The sequence below is a fragment of the Gossypium hirsutum genome, chromosome D07, assembly GCF_007990345.1.
Source record: "Gossypium hirsutum isolate 1008001.06 chromosome D07, Gossypium_hirsutum_v2.1, whole genome shotgun sequence".
In the NCBI taxonomy this organism is placed as follows: Eukaryota; Viridiplantae; Streptophyta; class Magnoliopsida; order Malvales; family Malvaceae; genus Gossypium; species Gossypium hirsutum.
The window spans coordinates 33,087,975-33,094,040 of NC_053443.1; positions in this window are offsets into that span (position 1 = coordinate 33,087,975).

A 6,066-nucleotide genomic window follows, 5' to 3' on the forward strand; every position below is an offset into this window, starting at 1 on the left:
AAGGCAAAAGAGGTGGTGCTTCATGGGTGTAAATGGAAAATTGGCAGCAGTGGACAAGTTAAATTTTGGCATGTTTAGTGGGTCGGAAGGTTTCCTCTCAGACAACGCTATGCCATTCCAGATGTCGATACCCATTTGGAAGTTGTTTCGATTATGACAGATGACTTATGCAACTCAGTTCGCCAAGGATATTCACCAACCCAAGAGTTACTCGTCCAACAAATTGTAAGGGGAGCCAAGTGGGTTCAATTGAGGAGGCCTCCTTCTGGAACTTTGATCCTCAACACCGATGGGGTAATAAAGAAAAACAAAGGAAATTGGTAAAGAGTTTGAATAATACAATGAGAATTCGATATCAGCCAAAATGCAGAATTATCTCAAACTAATGAAGTATAATTGTGAGGTAGTCTAATTCTAAAGCTTTTGATGTAATATGTAATAATCAAACTAACCTAGTCCCACCTAGGGTTGTGCAAAATTCGAGAAAAACCGAAAAAATTCGGTTAACCGACCGAATTCGGTTAATCGGTCGGTTAACCGAATTTTTTCGGTCGGAGGTCGGTTAAGAATTTTTTAAATTTTCAATTAACGGTTAAATCGGTTCGAAACCGGTCAGTTAACCGAGTTTTTTCTGTTTAACCGAATTTTGCAGGATAATGGGCCTTAAATTAAACCCAGCCGGCCAACCCAATTTATTTTTTCTCCTCCAGGCTCCAAGCCAAATAACCAAACATTTTCTCAAGAGCACTCAGGCTCCAAGCCCAATAACCAAACATTTTGCAGGTAGGGTACTGGTAACACTAACAGCAAACAAAATCACAAATCGGCCATTTCTCATTTCTCAGTCTCAATCTCAGATTTTCAGTCAAATCGGGAAAATTCACCATTTTTGCTATCCGTTTCTCTTCCAGCACACCAAAACCCAGAGGCCAGGTTTGCTTTCTTCTAATTTTCCTTTTTTTTTCCAATTTCTTCAATGGCAGATACATTTTTAATTTTAGGGTTTTGTTTTTTTTTTTTTTTGCAATTTCTTCACTGGTAACATGCCGGAATGAATGGACGTCCATTTTTAATGCTTAAACATGCTGGAATGGACGTCCAGTTATTCCACTTTGAAGTTGCTACAAAAAGTCTCTTGTTGTTAAAAATTAATAAAATCCCAGTCGAACATGCACACGTTTCCTTCGTTTCTTTTTAAGTTTTCTACATTTTTCTTCAGTTCTTCTTCTTCTTTAGTTTTTCTTTTTTCTTTCTAAGTTCCGAATCACTGCAAGATTTTTTTACATATTAAATTAATCTATTTAAAGTCTCCAGTGCTTTTCTTCTTCCTTCCTTTATTGCGTGCGTGACTGAGATCCTTTGCTGGAATTTGCTAATTTATCAAAGGTTTAATTATGACCTCGTTTTTATTTAGTTTCTCTCTTATTTTAATTTAATGATTGTAATCTAATATGACCTCTGCTGGAATTTGCTGATATTTTTTTATTTGCTTTACTTTAGACATAGATTCTAAGTGATATTTTAAAAATATTACATAAATTGATTTAACAAAATTAAAAGTAGAGATGATATAAATAGTAAAAGCATAATTAGCTTTATCAAAATACATTGGATCCAGTGCAAGTATAAATGAATTTTTTCAATAAGATTGATGAGATTTTGTTGTTTAAGATATTAAATTTGGGAATGAAGCAATATTTGAGAAATAAATTTTAAATTGACCACCACTATTCAGTATTCATTATACTTGGACTTTTGTCAACAACCCAAATTAAATTAAACAAAACGTTGTTCACGCTGTAAAACATGGATCGAGAAATGGTCTATTCCTTGTTAAACTTGGATGGTTTGTGGATAGTGTCAAGAGGAACGGTAAGATTAGGATATGCCTCTCATTTCATACTTCCCTGTTGTGTTATGTTCTGTTGCAATATGAAGGATTTACTGCAATGCTTGTTTAATACGAAAATTCGAACTCAGCTATTCTACTACTTGTTAAGATTAGGATACCTTATGTTACCTGTTGTTGCTTGCCTTGTTAATGGAAGCAGAAATGTTAGTTTATAATTTTTGTGGGGTAATTTGATTTCTATTAGTTTATAATTTTTGTTTTCTCCATTCATGCAGTAAGGTTAAGTGAATCACTCTACACTGTGAAGGGTGTAGAAGAACATGCCGCACGTGTAGATGAGTTGAATCGGCTTGCTGGGTCTACTGCTTCCGAAAGCTCATGTCTTGTTGCCGGTTTTCATGAAGCAAAGAAACTAGACATGATAGGAAAGCCAAATGTACGGTATTCTGGAAGAGTCCTCAATAGAAGTATGGACTCAGTGTTATCTGGTCATACAATATACATCAATTCTGATATTTCAGTTGAACTAAATCGGTTAAGTCAGTTAAATCGGTTAAATCGGTTAAATCGGTTAAATCGGTTAAGTCGGTTAAATCGGTTAAATCGATTAATTTTTAACCAAAAATAAAAATTATATGATTTTCGGTTAATTCGGTTAACCGACCGGTTGAACCGAAAAAAATTCGGTTCGGTTAATTTTTTTTAAAAAAATTCGGTTTGGTTAACATTTAAAAAATTTTGAAGGTCGGTTAATTCGGTTATAACTAATTCGGGTCGGTTAACCGAATGCACACCCCTAGTCCCACCATGGACGTTCTTCTTTCCCCATTTCAACCCTAATTTATTTCTACTATATAAATTTTTTAATTTATGAAAAGTTACAAAATAAAAAATATAATAATTATAAAAATATTATAAATAAAAAATAAAAAAAATAGAAAATTACAAAAATATATAATTATTATAATTTTTAAAAATAAAATTACAAAAAATTAAATAAAATTATTAAATTATTAAAAATTAAAAAAGAGTATAAAAATGATAAAACAAAATAAAATTTTATGAAAAGAATTATAAAATCCCAAAATTGTCATTTCTACACTAATCATCGTTAATAACACAACACCATCGTCAATGAAAATGTTATCACGATTAACGACAGTGCTAGCATTTTCAACTTAGATTTCACCATTTTCTTTTATAATTTTTATATATATGTTTAAGTTGATAGTGATGACTGATGATGATAAAGTGAAGGAATTATATATATAAAGAGGTTTTTTAGAAAGAAGAGTACTGGGCAATGAAAAGGGAGTGTTTTGAGATGCAAATTAAGGTGGTGAAACGGATTGAGAGGGAAAACTACAACTGAGGTTTATATAAAATTAAAGATATTTTTATAACTTAATGTAATTTTTATTATGTTATATTATTTTTTTATTTTTTATTACTTTAAATAATTTTTTATAGTTTTTAATAATTTTAATATTTTTTTCCTAGGAAAGGGATTCACTTTTATTGGTGTAATACTAACATGGTTTTTCACATTTTCATAATTTTTTTTACAATTGATATTTTAACAATTTAACTGTCTTATTTCATGTTTCATTTATGTAGATCATATATGACCAATTTAAAACTCACTGATAAATGCATTGTCAAAAATGTTATGTGCCCAATACCAAAGGAAAGTTCTACAAAAATTTAATGATAATTTCATTTGAATAATTTTATTGTATTCAAATAAATTCTTTTTTTTTTCTGAGTTTGGTTTCTAGATTTGGGGTAATTATAAATGCAATAATCTAGTAAATAGCGAAAAACCCCAAGACTCACCCTTGGGAAAGTCTTGGTTTTGTCTTGTGTTCAGTTTTTCGATCTAGAGCTTATTCTCTAAACGACTGTAAACTTTAAAATAGCGAAAAAATCATTTAATTAAAAGTCAGAAGAATTTAAACTTCATTTTGATTTGATTGAAAGGCCTATGCACCTTTGCAAAGGACATCTACAATTTAAAATTTTCCTTATAATCTTAACAAATAGGTACTTGATAAAAAAAATTTTATTTATCATAACAAATCCGATTTTAGAAAATTTTTCAGATACATTTTTTAAATCGATTTCCAATGTCGTATTATGCACTCAATGTTTCCTACTAAAGAAATAGGTTAGTTTGCCTAGGAAGAAAAATCATGTATACGTCACAATATTGTAGCTAAAAATATTTTTAAGAAAAAAAGTCAAATTTCAGATATAATTAAAACGTAATTAATTAATTTTCAAAACATCAAAACTATTCCTATTAACTCCTTAATTCTAAAAGAATTATAACAAAATGGAGTGAGAAATATATATATATGATAAAGGACAAATATGAGTTTTCATTTGATCTTGAAGTAATGTATATATAGAGAAGAAACAGTGTTGATATTTGGAGCCTGGTGCCGACATCACCACCCTTAACCCCATCACTCAATGTCGACAGCTACCATTTTGCAGCCCCATGCATCCATCACTTCTCCCAATTGGACAACAAAAGGAGAAAAGTTCACACCAACAACTAATTTCTGATATTGTAATCAATCAACATAAAGCATCAAAATGTAAGCTCTAGGGGGGGGGGGGGAATCACAACAGAACAAAATATTTATGGGAGAGAGCAAAATGAATGAGGGAACAAGATTCGAGGGCAAAAAGAGGCCCCTACAAATTATAATCCAAGCGGGAAATTTCAACCATGTGCGTGCATATAGTGGTTGAGTATTTCTGCCCCCACATAAACTCACTTTTCCCATCTCCATTAACATTTACTGAAAATGAAACCCCCAATTCAATGTAATTCTCTTTTATCTTTCTATTATTTTTATATTAAAAAATAATCTCTTCATATGTGTATTAATTGTCTATATTATATATTAATTAATCAATTGAGTTAGTGTTACAAATAAATTATTTTACAAAGTAAATTGAATTATTTTGAGAATATTTTTATCATTTTATATCTTTTAAAAAATTTTATGCACATAATAGGATTTGAACCTAAATCTCTAACTTTTTTTAATATTTATATATAATTTTTATAATTGAAGGAGGGGAATGAGATTGTTTGAGATCAAACTCAAACTCTAATGTCTACCGCATAATACTTTTATCACTACATCAAAATTCAATTCAATCAAAACCTTGTTTATTATTTTATCAATATATTTATTATACAATTTTATTAATAGCTAATAATAATTTTATTTATTAAGAAGCTGTTGTTAGATCACTAGCAACATCAATAATAGTTAACAATGATAATGATAATAATAATAATAATAATAGATGATGTTAAGGGTTTGCCCATTTCCCAAGTCTCCTTCCTCTTTACACCTCCCCTACTTTCCTATCTCCTTTTTTTTCTGTTATTTTCTTTCATTCCCATCTTCTCTCATGTTTTTGTTGTTGAAAACCAAAATCTGTTTCCCCTGACCTCAATATCTCGTCTTTTTTGTTGTTTGGTTCGGTCTATATATAGATATTGTGTCAGAAGCTAAACCCTAAACGAAAAATCCATAATAAAACAATACCCTAGCTTACTAGGTTTACTTGAGCAACTTTTTCATCCCATCCATCGATCCACCATGATGAATACCCCTCAACAGGTGAAGAACCCTAGTAGCTCTCTAAAATCCAGGTTCATCACCAGGTTCCTTGGGGCTTTGACTAAGATAAATGCTGAAGACCCCATCTGATCACCTTCTCCCACAAGGATCTTCCAACGTTATCGGAGAATTAAGGTAGCATCTAATAAGTCTATGGCTTACTCGGTTAGATCCAGGAGAATTTGGAGTAGGGCAATGCTTTCGAGGTTCCGAAGCCGTCGATCGGCTTTTTCAGGCAGAAGATCATCAGTCAAAACCACAAATTGTACTACTATTAATGTTACTATTAATGAAAATAAGACTGCTAAAGGTGGGCTTGATATGCAAACTGATGAATTAAGAGAGCTTGTTCCAGGTGGTGAAGCCATGGATGTCTGCAACTTGTTGGATGAGACTGCACACTACATCAAGTGTCTTACCACCCAGGTACAGGTGATGAGAAAAATTGTTGATTTCTGTCATCTCTCTAAGTAATCATCTATGTAATATATACATATATGGAATAAAGAATTAAAGATATACATATATGTAAATAAATCTCAGGAACATATATCGCTAAAAAAGGAA